Source organism: Nelumbo nucifera, chromosome 2 (genome assembly GCF_055504915.1).
Source record: "Nelumbo nucifera cultivar China Antique chromosome 2, China Antique-T2T, whole genome shotgun sequence".
Lineage (NCBI taxonomy): Eukaryota > Viridiplantae > Streptophyta > Magnoliopsida > Proteales > Nelumbonaceae > Nelumbo > Nelumbo nucifera.
Genome location: NC_142650.1, coordinates 66292250 through 66308753, shown reverse-complemented (window position 1 = coordinate 66308753; position 16504 = coordinate 66292250).

Below are 16504 nucleotides of genomic sequence, written 5' to 3'. Positions count from 1 at the left end.
CTAAAAGTACGAGAGAACATCTCTGGCAACTATGGTCGCAGCACTCCCTGCAAGTTGCAACCTATCAATCAAACATGAAAATGGAAATAAATCTATACCACTACTAATATTAATTAATATTATAATTAAAAGTGTGAATGAGAGGAATTTTGTTTGAGTAAAATATTCCAGTTTTTTAATATGGTCTCTTTTATTTTAAGGATAGAAAAGTAATTTGAACTACTTTTCTCCTCATTCAAATCCCTCTCATTAAGTCGTATATTTAAGTTATTAACCTCTATTAGTATTTATTGGGTTTTTTTTTACTAAAATGTCTATTTTTGAATTTGGTCTATTTCTAATTGTGATGGTACAAAATGTAATTTGAACTACCACAATTTTCCTCATTTGATTCCCTTCCCATTAAGTCATCATATACTTATGGTATTAAGTCTCATTCTTAAATTGAATCTTATATTAATTGACATATTAAAAAGTAACTGTGACAAAGAATAATTGTTTTTATTGATGATAGAATATAAATTTAAAATTAACCTAAAAATGGAATTGTTTCCTTGTTTGGTGGTGAGTCATCAATTCAACCTCAAATGTGTAAACCTTCGTGTCATAATAATAATAATAATAATAAAACGAAAGCACACAAAAGTATAAAAAATGCAAAAATAATTGTAGAAAACATTTGGATATATTTCTAAAATTGCATATTCATCATATTAAGTGTGATAAATGAAAAAAAAATTGTTAGACATAAAAACATAAAAAATGTACAACTTTTTGTAAAAGTATTATTTACTATCGTCATCATCACCATCATCATTAAAAGCAAACGAAATAACATATCACAACCATGTATTTAAAAGCAAACAAAAAATGTACAAAATTTTGTAAAAGTATTATTTACAAATTTTTGTAAAAATTGTCACATAAAAAGCACGTGCTTACTAGTTCATAACATATCACGACCATGTAATTAATTAGGGGATCGGTGAGGTGAGCATTTGGTTTATTCGGTTAAAAACCAAATGAAATAAATCAAGTTTTGAAAAACTGAACTTATAAAGTATAAAGCCAAACCAAAACTGAATTACTAAAAAACCGAAAACAATGAAACCAAATTTTTTGGTTTGGTTTTTGGTTATTGCAGTTAAAACCGAATTTTATTAATATTAATATTACATATAATATATAATGTATATTATATACATGTTATAATATATATTATATTATGTATATAATAAATTTTGATTAATTTGATTTTTTCGGTTAATCAAATTTTTAATCCTGAAAACTAAAAAACCAAAACCAAAAATTTTGGTTCAGTTTTTCGGTTTTAACCGAACAATGCTCACCCTAGGGATTGCAAGGGAGTGTTGCAAAAAATCGGATATGCTCCTCACCGTCCTTACAACAAATATTTCCAATTCACAACTGAATTTATTGTGTTGTAAGGTTAGTGCAAGGAGAACTCTGTGAGTAGCAAATCCAGTCTTGTGCTGCAACCACAATAGTAGTGCATACCCATATAAAACTACAGTCATAAGTTTTGGTAGTAGTATCTATGATGCACGAAGGTATGTGATCAAAACCCGGGACAGTTTCAGTCTTCACAAAATTATGCTCACACCATTCTCACAGCCCTTTTCAGCCATACATTGGGAATATCACCATACTTGTATATTTTTATTCATGGGAGATGTTCTTAATGCACTACTGGAAAGGGCTGTGAGATGGTGTGAGCACCAAATCCGATTTCCCCTTCATATAAACGCCTAATATTATATTTTGTCCAACACAAATCAGCTGGGCCATAAAATTACCATACCTATCATACGGTGTTTTAAAAAATTGACATAGAAACAGAACTGCGTTTTCCTCTTGCTCTTGAGCTCAATCATCCGGTTTGAATGGGTCTACTTGTAATGTCATTAATGTTGTTCTTTTGGCTGAGTTTGGAATGAGTACAAATGCAAATATGTACAGCATAAATACATACAAAATATAAGGTTTTACACTCTACATATTTGCATTTGTATTCCTTCCAAACTCGGCCTTTGTTTTAAATTAATTTGAATTTTTTAAAGTCAACTCACGAATTAGGGCTATAATCGGATCGGATTTAACAAAATCTAAATCTGATCTGATTATTGAAAACTTCCATCTAAATCTGATCAAATTTTAAGACCTCACATTTGGATTAAAATCTTAATGGATTCGGATTTATTCTGACTCTACTTTAATATTCTTAAATACAAAAAAAAAATTAAAAAGATAATTACTTTTCAACTTTTATATTAATAAATTAATGTAAATATAACACACCGAATTTATTATGTATATATATATACATTCATATAACATAATATATAAAATATATTTTTTATAATTTTAAATATAATTATATAAATTTTATATATTAAAAATCAATAAATATTATAATATAATCAGATTCAGATATTAATCAGATCAAATGAGATCAAGTACGAATCCAATCTGATTATATAAGTATATCATCGAATCCGAAATCATTGGATCAGATGTTAGATCGGGCATGCCACTCAGCAGACCATAATGATACTCAGGATCAAATGGTTCAATAATCCGGATCAACGATGGTTTAAAAACATTGTCTACATATAAGTGAGTCTGGCTAGCTATGTACCAAACTATACCACTAATTTAACTGTGAAATTATGAAGTATTTTCGCATAAAAGAAGCTCAGCTAAAAGTGTTATCTGATTATATACAACTGCTTTAGCCGGGACCATGATTCTGACTCTTGAAATTAGAACATGCAACTTGTAACACGTGGCCGTGGAGCAAATCGGATGGCAATTAGGCGAGTGGGCTTATGGGCTGGTTTGGATGAACATTGAGTAATACCCGCCCATTCGACCCAAACAAAATTTATGTAGTATTAGTATATATGTATACGTTCTTTGTATGTGACAAGTTTCCTCATAATGATGATAATGATATATAATATATTTTTAAAATATTTTATATTTTTATGTCTATAAAAATTATCTTTATTTATCACACTTATTATGGTTCATTAATATAGAGATAAGTTCAAATGTTTTTTATTTAATTTATATATTTTTGTTTTTATCTTTTTAAAACTTTGTTATTTAGTCATAACTTCATGAGTTGGCACAGTTCACCTGAAATGTTGGTTTGATCTACCATCAAATAGGAAAATCATTTCAATTTTGGGTTAGTTTTGAATTTTGTATTTTATTTATATCATCAATAAAATATTAAAAAAATCTTATTTATCGTTTCTAACTTTTAATATGACTAGTATAAAATATTAGAGATGCGTTCAAATGTTTTCTATAGAATTTCTATTTTTTCATTTTTTTTATATTTTTAAAATTTTATTATTTGATTATGAAATCAATGGTTAACACATATGACCTCAAAGGTTGAACTGTTGACCCGCCACAAAAAAAAAAAACAATTTCATTTTTGGGCTGGCTTTAAACTTTACATTTTATTTCTAACATCAACAAAGCAATTATTATTTATCACACTTATTTTTCTTGTACCCAATTTTTCTATATTTGTTATTTATTTATATTTTAAAAGTTTTTTATTTAATTATGACATCATGGATTAGTCAACTTGACTTGAATGGTTGAATTTCTTACTTACCACCATGATGGATAAACGGTTCCATTTTTGGGTAAATTTTGAAAGAAACATGTATGTTATATTGTTAAAAGTATTGGATGTATATCTAATTGGTAGAATTTATTTGCTTTTATTTTGCGAAAATAATATCTTAAATATAAGATTCAATAAAAGAATGAGAGTTAATACCTTAAGATAAGACTTAGTGAGATGGAATTGAACGAGGATAAATGTAGTAGTTCAAATTACATTTTATGCCCTCACAATTTGAGAGGGACCAAATTCAAAAATAGGAGTATTATAGTCAAGAAATGATTCAATGAAATGTTAATGAGAGTTAATACTTAAATATGAGATTTAATGTGATGGATTTGAATGAGGAGAAAAGTGGTTTTTCAAATTACACTTTCGTCCTTAAAATTAGATAAGGACCAAATTAAAAAATTGGGGAATTTAGTTACATACCATTATTCACAATTTTAATAATATTGTAAATAAGCATTAAATGAAAAATGTAAAATGACATTTTTGTTGTAACTTATTTTCTAATTATTGAACAAAAATACTTTTGTGTCTTTTTATCAAATAAACAAATACTAAATGAAAATGTAAAATAACAATTTTTCCTTTTCTCATTTTTCAATTCAAACTTGAGAGAAGGGACATTTGTTGTCCAATGAAAACACATTCACACTTTTATAGATAGTATAGATGTACAGGAGTTCCAACCCAACCCAAACCAACAAAATTCGGATATGCTCTTGACGGCACATGCAGTCATACATCAACGAACATCTCCCAAATACACAGCTGTGATGTGCTATGAGGTTAGTGTGAAGATCATTCTGTGAGGAGTAAATCCAATATGAATATGAAACCGAGTTTAGATTTCCTCCTCATAGCATATTGCAGCCACATTAGAAATATCTCTCATAATTGTATGTTTCCATTCATGGGAGATATTCCCATAGCTACAAATGCTTTTTTCTTTTCTGACCATTCTGAGGAGAAAACCCAGATTTGTCCAATTGTATCATATATTGCCACACATAAACAAACCAAACAAACCAAATGGCAGAAACCCATACAAAGGCGTTGGCAACATATTTGTCTTGCTAAAGTGAAATTGGAAAGGGTAAATTATATATAGGTACCCTGTACTTTGGGGTAGTGACAAATAGGTATCCTAAACTTTCAATTGCAACACTTGAGTATCTTGAACTCTCAAAAATAGACACTTGGGTCCATCTGTTAGTATTCCACCAATTAAACGTTACATAATGCTAAAAATACCCTTCTTATGTTTTTTTCAGATCATTCCTAGGTAACCAAAATTTGGCGTGTTGTCGTAGGCATCCAAAAATAAATACAGTAGTGCGAGTAAGGATCGTTCCCACAGAGAGTATCTAGCCTAGTTTTTGTGTTGCGTGAACAAAGATGGAGGGGGGTTTGAGTATAACGAAAACCAGAATTAAAAAAAAAAAACCAAATGAGAAACAATGCAAATCAAAATATTGAAATTAATCAAAAGAACGAGTCTTGGTCTAAGTCAACATCCACCATTAGAATTTCACTAGTGCTCATCAATGCAAAGATATATCAATTCAGACTTTGAATATTCACCGTAAGAATTATTTTCCTGTATCTCTTTTTGCAGTTAATTAGAAAACAAGTGATCTACTTAACCCTTACTACTAAACAACCTGAAACAAGTGTTCAAGATTTAATCAGTAGCAGCATTAAGAATTGAAGATCAATGAAGTTAAACAACACAAGCACAAGTGGTTGCATTTAATTCAATCGAGTGTTCCTCCTAAGATCTAACAATTTCTGACACAACAAATCATTAAACCCTAGTTGTTTCGTAGATTAGAGGGATCGAACAATTATGGATCTAATATCTAACCTAGCAGTAGATTGCAACGAATAATAAGCCTCCTAACAATCAGACAAAACAATTATGAACATGAACATAGAAGAACATTTGATATTCAAAGCATAAATCAAACAGTAAAAATCAAATTAGATCTCACAGTTTTATTGATTCTGAGGCTTTTGTTTCCTTCGACCAAGTATCAGAATTTAGCCACGCATGGTTATGATGAAAACTCCAGAAAAATCAGAGAAGAGAGTTTAGGGTACTCAAGTGTTGCAATCGAAAGTTCAAAGTACCTATCTGTCACTAACCCCAAAGTGCAGGGTACCTATCTATAGTTTACCCAACTAAAAACTTATGGATTTGAAAGGAGATTTGAGCTAGTGGTTGAGGGTTCATTTTTTCTTTTTCTTTATTATTTTTTTGGGTCTAGGACGAATGTTTCACTGTCTATTAAAATGGCCATTACCCAATGTCAGCTTAGGTCTCAAGAGTAAATTGGATGATGTCTTTTGCACAAAGTGGTTAGTACTAGGGCTGTAATTGGATCGGACCAAGCAAAATCCAAATCTGACCCAACTATTGAAAACTTGCATTCAAGTCCAATTCGAAATCTGATCGGATTTGGATACCTTGGATTGAAATTCAAATCGTAATGCGGATCAGGTTCAAATTTTAATCCAACTCTATTTTAATTTTGTAAAATACAGGAAAAAAAGTTAATTACTTTTCAACTTTTATATATAATAAATTAATGTAAACCTAACATAATAAATTTATTACAATATATATATATATATAATATGATATATAAAAATATATTTTTATAATTTAATTATAGTTAGACTCAGATTTTAATCAAATTAGATGGAGTCAAATCCAAATCCGATCCAATTATCAATTGAATGTAGATTGCAAAATCTGAATATAACCTAATCACATAAAAACATCATCCGAATATATGATAATCAAATCAGACCGCGGATTTTTGAGTATCATTAACAGGCCTAGTGGTCACCGCTCTTAGACTCCAACTTGTATCCTCACACTTGCCGACCTGAGATTTTATCATTACATGACACTAAGTAATGGGTCTTAGCTTTTTTCTGTCTATTTTGCTATAAAAATATGCAAGAGTGGAAGCATCAATTAATTGAAACAGATTTTCTGGTTCCTGTTAAGGTATGATTTGAATGTAATGCCTTATTATAAAATTTTGGATTCTATCAAATTAGACTATTTTATCAGAAAAAAAAAGGATAAATTATATATAAGTACTATGTAATTTGGGGGTAGTGACATTTATGGACCTTAACTTACAAGTGCAACACTTTGGACTTTCAAAAATTATATATTTAAGTATGGCTTTAAAACCGGCTCAGAGAACGAATCAGTCAGGGGTCTGGTTTGAGTCGAACAGTCCGATCATTCGAACCGAACAGCCTACCCGTTCCGACAAAAAAATAAAGAACTTAAAAAAATTAAAAAAAATAAAAAACGGTCAAAACCGTTCTAACAGTTAACCGCCTAGGTCAACGCTTTACTGACCAAAATCAACAATTTTTGGAGAAAATCCAATTTTGGGGAAAACTGAAACTGGTCAGATGTCGGTTCCCAATTTTTCTGGTCCGACCGTCCGGTCTGGTCTGGTTTTAAAAACCATGTATTTAAATTCAACCATAAATATTCTGTCAGTTATATCTCTGCGCCCCACAAGGGAGCGCCCCACAATGTTCCACAGCACATCCCCGCCCTGTATTGAAAACCACTCTCGATGATGACATCATCATCCCTGGAAATGTTTCCGATACACGGAAGGGATGTGATGTGGGGCGCCCCAGTGGGGTGCAGATGTGAATTCATCTCTGACACGTTATGACGCAGGAGCAGCAAAGTCCCAAAACTACCATCGTCATCATTTTGGGATCACGTACTTTACCCTCTCCTTCGTTAATGGAAGAAGATACTATTCATATTCTCCCGCCAATAAAACCAGAGCAGCTGAGTAAAGTCCCATCCCACCATTGGTTCACCCTTTCTCTCTCTCTTCTTTCTTCCTTTGTTTCCCCCTCCACCATAGCCACTAACACCGAATCTATCACTCGTTGAGCAACATTGCCATTTCTGTGGTTATCATTAAGGATCAGATGAGCATTAGATTGGTGAAGGTCGTCAATAATACAACTGTGGACTTGAGGTGGTGGTCGTAAAGGTAACTGATGTAACTGTTTTTGGTCACGTACCATTTTTTGTGATGTATAAATTTTTTTGGCTAAGTACCTCGTGTTTGACCTGGTGGTGACGTGCCTTGGTGATGAGCTACTTGGTGGCGAACTTCCTGGGGGAGAACTGCCTGGTGGCGAACTGCCTGATGATGCTCCCTGGTGGCGAATTGCCTAGGGGCGAACTGCCTGGTGGCGAACTGCCCGGTGGCGAACTGCCTGGTGGCGAACTGCCTGGTGGCACTGCCTGATGGCGAACTGCCTGGTGACGAACTGCCTGATGGAGAACTGCCTGGTGATGCTCCCTGGTGGCGAACTGCCTAGGGGCGAACTGCATGGTGGCGAACTACCCGGTGGCGAACTGCCTGGTAGTGCTCCCTGGTGGTGAACTGCCTGATGGCGAACTGCCTGGTGGCGAACTGCCCGGCAGTGCTCCCTAGTGGCCAACTGCCTGATGGCGAACTGCCTGGTGGCGCTGCCTGATGGCGAACTGCCTGACAGCGAAGTGCCTAGTGGCGAATTGCCCGGCAGTGCTCCCTGGTGGCGAACTGCCTGATGGCGAACTGTCTGGTGGCGAACTACCCGGCAGTACTCCCTGGTGGCGAACTGCCTGATGGCGAACTCGTCACTTGACTTGCTCCTAGGCGGTCTGCAACTCAGAGGATGGTGGAGCTCCCTGGTGCAGTGCAACCCGATTACCCTCCGCGTGAGGTGATTCTCTCTCCTTTGTAGACGGCGGGAGCTGAGGGACCTGCGGAAACTGAATTAGAGGACCCGGGGGTATTTTCCCGGCAGGGACTCTCCGATGCCTAAGTTAGCATTCTGATTACAGAGGGCTTGGAGAGAAATGAGAGAACTAGAGAGCGGGGGTTACCATCCTTTTTTCTCCCCCCTGGCTTTGGGGGTCGGAGTCCTTATATAGTGGTGCCCTCGCGGGTTAGGTGGGTGAAAAGCCTTCAAATGGTAAGACGTCATATCCCGTCAGAACCGGGGTACGGTGATGAACTCCCCGAGGTTGTCAGGCTGGCGCTTGTGCCAGGCGGCCAGGTTGTCAGGTCGGCGCCTGTCAGTCGGCGGGTCGGTGTCCGGGCCAGGTTGCCAGGCCGGCGCCTGTCTGTCGGTGGGTCGGGGTCCGGGCCAGGTTGCCAGGTCAGCGCCTGTGTCAGTCGGCGGGTCGGTGTCCGGGCCAGGTTGCCAGGCCGGCGCCTGTCTGTCGGTGGGTCGGGGTCCGGGCCAGGTTGCCAGGTCAGCGCCTGTGTCAGTCGGCGGGTCGGTGTCCGGGCCAGGTTGCCAGGCCGGTGCCTATCTGTCGGCGGGTCGATGTCCGGGCCAGGTTGCCAAGTCGGCGCCTGTGTCAGTCGGCGGGTCGGTGTCCGGGCCAAGTTGCCAGGCCGGCACCTGTGCCCGAGTCAGATTGTCAGGTCGGCCCTGTGTCCGGGTCAGGTTGTCAGGTCGGCGCCTGTGTCTGGACCAGATTGCCAGGTCGGCGCCTGTAGCAGGCTGATCCGGCCAGGTCGCGCAGGTCGCGCGCAGGTCGCGCGCAAGTCGCGTGCAGGCCGCGCGCAGGTCGCGCGCAGGCCGCGCCAGGTCGCGCACAGGTCGCGCGCAGGCCGCGCCAGGCCGCGCGTAGGTCGCGCCAGGCCGTGCGCAGGCCGCGCCAGGCCAGCCAGACCGGTGCCTGGGGGGGAGACCAACTTGGTAAGTTGTTGCCTGGGTGCTTGCCTAGTTGTCACGAGGTGCCACGTGTCGCAATTCCATTGGAGGGCCAAATCTGCCCTCATCAATTGCCCCCCACTCCCGAGCTGAGAGTAACTCAGCGAAGGGAGTAGATTTCTTTTGGCCCATAAGTCGACGAGCTAGTAAGTTTTGATCCAATTCCTTAGGCTTTGGGAGCTGCCTGTATGTGGCGAGTTGCCAGTAAGACGAGGGGGTCTCCGCCGATTCAATAGTGTAGCCCTTAGGCTCTGGGGCAACTTATAGTTCACTTTTGCTGATTTTGTTCCTGCTGAGAAAGCAATTGGATATTTAGCAATAGTGTGGCCCGCAGGCTTTGGGAGTGACTCATAGTCTACTCTTTTTTTATTTTTGCCTGTGCCGGAGAGGCGACCGGGTCTTAAGCAGTAATGTGGCCCGTAGGCTTTGCCTGTGAGGTGTCGAGCTATGATTGTGCTACATCAGCTTCGTAATGCCGGTCACCCACTCCTACAAGAAGCTACTAGGGGCTCGACCTTCGGGGGCAGCACTACTAACTTTAGGTTGCCAGCTCACACGGGAGCCTTGGAAGGCTCGACCGGTAAGGGCGCCTATGTAGTCTGTTGCCCGTCAACTCCCGCGGAAGCCACGAAGAGCTCATCTTTGTAGGGGGACCTTGCGGAGAGGACTGATGAGGCATTATCTGAATCGAAAGTAAGGTTGGTAGAGCTACTTAGTCTGTTAGCCCCCTGCATAGTTTTTGAGTTCATGAAAAATGTAAACTATAAAGTGATATCTTCAAAAAAGTGAGGACTTAGCTTTGGTAGGATGAGAACTTAGCTTTTGTAGGATGAGAACTTAGTTTTTTGTAGCGTATTCCCACAGACGGCGCCAATTGATGTAACCATTTTTGGTCACGTACCATTTTTTGTGATGTATAAATTTTTTTGGCTAAGTACCTCGTGTTTGACCTGGTGGTGACGTTGCCTTGGTGATGAGCTACTTGGTGGCGAACTTCCTAGGGGAGAACTGCCTGGTGGCGAACTGCCTAGTGATGCTCCCTAGTGGCGAACTGCCTAGGGGCGAACTACCTGGTGGCGAACTGCCTGGTAGTGCTCCCTGGTGGCGAACTGCCTGATGGCGAACTGCCTGGTGGCGAACTGCCTGGTGATGCTCCCTGGTGGTGAACTACCTAGGGGCGAACTGCATGGTGGCGAACTGCCTGGTAGTGCTCCCTAGTGGTGAACTGCCTGATGGCGAACTGCCTGGTGGCGAACTGCCCGGCAGTGCTCCCTGGTGGTGAACTGCCTGATGGCGAACTGCCTGGTGGCGAACTACCCGGCAGTGCTCCCTGGTGGCCAACTGCCTGGTGGCGCTGCCTGATGGCGAACTGCCTGGTGACGAACTGCCTGGTGGCGAACTGCCCGGCAGTGCTCCTTGGTGGCGAACTGCCCGGCAGTGCTCCCTGGTGGCGAACTGCTTGATGGAAAACTGCCTGGTGGCGAACTGCCTGGTGACGGACTGCTTGATGGCGAACTGCCTGGTGGCGAACTGCCCGGCAGTGCTCCCTGGTGGCGAACTGCCTGATGGCGAACTCGTCACTTGACTTGCTCCTAGGCGGTCTGCAACTCAGATGATGGTGGAGCTCCCTGGTGCAGCGCAACCCGACTACCCTCCGCGTGAGGTGATTCTCTCTCCTTTGTAGACGGCGGGAGCTGAGGGACCTGCGGGAACTGAATCAGAGGACCCGGGGGTATTTTCCCGGCGGGGACTCTCCGATGCCTAAGTTAGCATTCCGATTACAGAGGGCTTGGAGAGAAATGAGAGAGCTAGAGAGCGGGGGTAATTGATGATGCACAATCCGGCCGATCTTAGCTGTCAACGATCTTGCCTCTGAACTGAGTGGCAGGGACCTAAAATGGAAGGAGAAGAGAAGCTCCGGGGAGAACCCGGCGTAAGGGCTCCGAAGTTCAAGTTAGAGTCTTTCAAAGGCAAGATAGACCAGATAGCGCAAAAGTTAGCATCCCTCGTTCCTGGGGGGTAGGAGCCTTTTATAACCACCTCGCGCACTCACTTCCAGGCTTCCGTCAGATCGGGCATGATTACTTCTGAACCCCTGCCAGTTCGGATGTCATTTCCTCTGGCTGGACAGAACCGCCACTGCTCCTTTTGTCGGAGCCGTCTCTGCGGTTAGTGATGACGGTTGCAGGTGGCGGTAGAAGGAGGCCGTTTGAAGTGCGGCTGTCAGGCGTCAGATCCCAAATCAGTCAGGTCTGTCGCCCTTGGATACGGACGTCCTTGGTGTCAGGTACGTTTGGTCAGCCTGGTGTTTCGGAAGCGAAGTGTTGGAGTGGCGAGCGAGGTGTCTTGAGTTCGGTTTGGAGTGTTCCAAGCTGCCATGGGCCAGTTCGGGTCAGCTTTGTGAGGCTTGGGGCCCAGTATAGTTCGTGCTCCTTGCAGGGAGCTCGGGTTCTCAGTAGGGAGCTCGCTCTTAATTGGGAGCTCGAACTCCCAGTAGGGAGCTTGCTCTTAATAGGGAGCTCGAACTCAGTAGGGAGCTCGGGTTCTTATTTAGGGAGCTCGGACCCTTAACAGGGAGCTCGGGCTCCCAGTAGGGAGCTCGGACTCTTGGTAGGGAGCTCGGACTCAGTAGAGCGGTCTGGAGTTCGGGCTCGGTAGTGAGCTTGGACTTGCTTCCGATGTTCGCTTCGGGCACTCTACTATCCCGAGTTGCTTGCCTTTGCCACGTGTCGGGCGATTGCGAGGTCGGGCCAAATTTCCCTTCATCAATTGCCCCCCACTCCCTGCGACAAGGGTCCTGTCTTGGCGCGGGGAGTTCGTAAGGTAGCAGGAGGGTTTTGGTCCGTGCTGAGGGCGCTCGATTTAATTTGACTTTCAAAAAAGGGCGCGCGATTAGGAGACGTGACGGCAGTCGTTCGAGAAGGTGCGTGCTGACACCCGTCCTCTGACAGGACGTGCGCGACGCTCCGTCAGTTTCGGAAAGACAAGCGTTGATTGGTCTCGGAAGACGTGCGGTTTAGCGCGGCTGTGGGCCGTTGGATTGGCTTCGATCTAGGCCGTCGCTTTCCGGCCGCTGTGGATATAAATAGCACGCGGGGGGGGGGGGGGCCGTCCTTTCTACTGTTGTACATCTTGAGCTCGCGCCTAAGTTTCAGTTCGCGTCCAGGCTTTTCAGCTCGCGTCCCAGGTTCCTTGCTTGTTCGAGCTTTCGTGGTCTACTTCAGTCTTCTTCCCGGGTGAGTGCTTTTGGAATCCCGTTCCGTTTCCCGATGTCTAGTTCGAAGGGTTCAGACTGTTCAAGCGGGTCTGATGTAGGTTCTACGAACCAGTTTGCGTCCCCCGGTAGTTCAAGTGAGCCCGATGTAGGTCCTGAGGAAGGGGTCGGGCCTACAGCCCGAGGTCCTTCGGGTAGGTCGGCGTCCACCTCCCGTCGTGGCCGGGTTGTAGATCAGTTCGGCCCTTCAACTATGACGCCTGAGGGACTTCAATCCCTCATAGACTACTACGACTTGCCCGGGGAGCACGGTTACTTCATCCCTACGGGTAGCTTCCCTTGGGAACACGGTCCTAATGAGATCGTGATTTTCCGGGAACAGCTTGCTGCGGGGCTGCGACTGCCCTTTCATCCTCTTCTCGTCGAGGTTCTAAACCACTTCGGTGTGACGGTCGGCCAGCTTCACCCGAACTCTATTAGAAATTTAGTGGGGACGATCTCCTTATTTTGTGACGAGAACTTTCCTTTGGATCTGGAGATTTTCTCCTCTATTTTAATGCTGAAAAAACAAGCGGGTCCCCTTCCTGGGCGTAGGCGGGCATACTACCTGTCTCCTCGCCCGGGCTTCAAGCTCTTACACGGACTCCCTAATAAGGTCCCGGCGTGGAAGCGGGGACTATTTCGGGGTGCAAAGTGCGCTGGGGTGGCCGTTTCAGACCGGCTGGGGGATGGCCGCTCCCGATTCTGGCGTCACACTTGATAAGGAGACGGCAAAGGGCCTCCGGCAATGGGCGCGACTTGGGCTGGATTGTCAACGGTATCTGACGGAGGCCAAGCTTATTGCTGCGGGCCTGAGTTTGGGTAGGTTCTTTCCCTAGTGATCCTGTCTTGCTCTTCTTTTACATGTCTTACTGATGCCGAACTCCTTTTCGCAGGTACGATGGACTCTCGAGGGACCCGAGGTGGGCACTTGTTCCAGGGCATGAAGAGGAGAAAACGGGTGGCTAAGCGAGCTCGCGCCGAGCCATCCCAGGGTGCGGAGCCCGAGGTGCCAGATTATCCGGCAGAGGAGCCCGAGATGGTTCCTCTTGTGCAGGAGCCGGTGGGGGCTCCTTATGCCGAAACCACACACACGGGGGCTCCCGCTTACTCTGAGTTTGCCCATACGTGAGCTGGGCCGTCGAGCTCGGAGGCCCCGGGGGACTTCAGGAGCGTGCTGTCGCCTGTTCATGCTCTTCAACGGAGTAAGGAGGCGATGTTTCCCGAGGAAGTTGCGGCGTGGACCGAGCTCCCTCTGCACCAAGTGGCCTACCATGCTGTTACTCATGCCATGGTGGTAAGTGCTCCCTTCTTTAGAGTTCGGCTTTTATTCTTCTATTCGTTCCTTTGATCCCATTTTCCTTTGATAGGTGAACTCTTCCATTCACGCCTTGGCGAACCAGGTGGAGAGATGCTCGAGGCAGGCGCGAGCTGCCGAGGAGGCTGCTCGAACTGTCGAGGAGAATGCTCGTGCTGCTGAGGCTGCTGCTCGCCTCGCGCGGTCTAGGCAGGCAAGGTCTCAGAGAGATGCCGAGGCCATGGGAGTGGTGGTGAAGCATATGGCGGAATTAAAACTGGACCTGGAGCACCAGGTCGAGTATCTTCAGGAGGATATCAGGGAGAGGACTCAGATCTTCTCTCAAGGCATCGAAGACGCGAAGAAGAAAGCTGTCAGTGATTATATTGCTTCGCCGGATTTCGATGATCTGATGGTGGACTCCTACAGGAGGGGTTTCAAGCTAAGCCGGTGGATGATCCGGAATACGTACCCCGACCTCGATACCAGCGCCATATCCACTTCACGCATTACTCAAGAGATGGCTAATGCTGCGGATGCCGAACCGGACTCCGAGGGGGAGGCAGGTCCTTCGGGTGTTGTCGAAGTGGCTTCTGATAATGATGAAGTAACCCCTAGCTTGTAATGGCTTTTTTTTTTTTTTGAATGTACACATCTGAAATGAAATGGCTTTTTGTTCAAGTGCTGGTTATGTCTTCGAACTGCGTTTTTTGCCGAACTGACCATTTCGGTCCTTCAGTTCGTTTTTTGACACCTTTATCTGAAATGAAATGGCTTTGTTTTTCTGGTCATCTTCGAGCTGCGTTATTTGCCGAACTGACCATTTCGGTCCTTCAGTTCGTTTTCTACCTAGGTTTCGGGGTGCTTGCCTTGGTGGTTTATAGGTAGTATCTTCTTAAGTTGATGACGTTCCATGCTCGAGGTACTTCTTTTCCTTCTAGGGTTCCGAGCTCGTATGCTCCCCCACCGAGTGCTTTCATTACTCTGTAGGGTCCTTCCCAGTTTGGTCCAAGTTTCCCTACGCCGGGTTCGGGCACCATGACCTTACGGAGAACCAGGTCGCCGACGCGGAAGTTCTTCTTTACTCGCGCGTTGTAATACCGAGCTACCTTTTGTTGGTAGGCCGCAGTTTGGATGTGTGCGAGGTCTCTCACTTCGTCCAGTAGGTCGAGGTTGGTGCGTAACTCGCCCTCGTTTGTCTGTTCGTCGTACACTTCTAGTCGCAACGTAGGCACTTCAATTTCCGCCGGGATCACCGCCTCGGTGCCGTAGGTGAGGTTAAAGGGGGCATCTCCTGTGGCGGTTTTTTCTGTGGTTCGGTGAGCCCATAGAACACTTGGTAGTTCGTCTGCCCACAAACCTTTGGCTCGGTCTAATCGTGCTTTCAGTCCGCGGGTGATGGCTCTGTTAATTACTTCTGTTTGGCCATTTGCCTGCGGGTGTGCGACCGACGTGAAGTTCTGACTAATTTCCATACTTTGGCACCATTCTTGGAACTTGATATCTTTGAACTGTTTGCCGTTGTTAGAGATCAGTACCCGAGGTAGCCCGAAGCGACATACAATGTTCTTCCAAAAGAAGTTCTGTATGTTTCGGGCTGTAACTATTACCAGGGGTTCAGCTTCTATCCACTTTGTGAAGTAATCTATTGCCACCACTAGGAATTTTCTCCCACCTGTCGCTGGTGGGAATGGCCCCAGGAGGTCGATGCCCCATTGGGCGAAGGGCCATGGGCTGGTGAGGTATTTGAGATTGGCAGCGGGTTGATGGTGGATGTTGGCATGCTTCTGACACTTGTCGCATTTTCTGACGAGCTCGATTGCCTCTGTCTTCATTGTCGGCCAGTAGTATCCTTGTCGAAGTGCCTTTTGGGCGAGGGCTCTGCCCCCCAGGTGTCCGCCGCACAAGCCTTCATGGATGTCGCAGAGTACCAGCTCGGCTTCGGCTGGGCGCAAGCATCGCAGATAGGGGAGCGTGTAGGATTGTCGGTACAACCGTTTGTCTATCATGACGTATTTGGCTGCCTGGCGCTGCACCCTCTTGGCTGCGTTGCGGTCCGCGGGGAGGGTTCCGTCTAACAGGAAGCTCGCGAGTGGGTCGATCCAACTCGGCTCTGCTTCGGTGACGGGAGCGACCTCTTCTGCCCCACCGAGAATGCTGGGCCGAGGTAAGTCCTCTACGTACACGGTTCTCCTGGCGTTGTGGCTCGTGCTAGCCAGTCGGGACAAGGCGTCGGCCTCAGCGTTCTCTGACCTTGGGATTTGCTTGATGAAGTGTGACTGGAAGTTGAGCAGAGCCTCCTTTACTTTTTCCAAATATGCAATCATTGTGAGCTCGCGCGCTTCGTATTCGCCTGTAACTTGGTTGACCACGAGCTGGGAATCACTACAGATAATCATGTGCTTTGCTCCGACCTTGTGCGTTAGGTTTAGCCCGGCTATCAGTGCCTCGTACTCCGCCTCGTTGTTGGATGCCGCGAACTCAAAGCATAGTGCGTATTCCAGTTTTG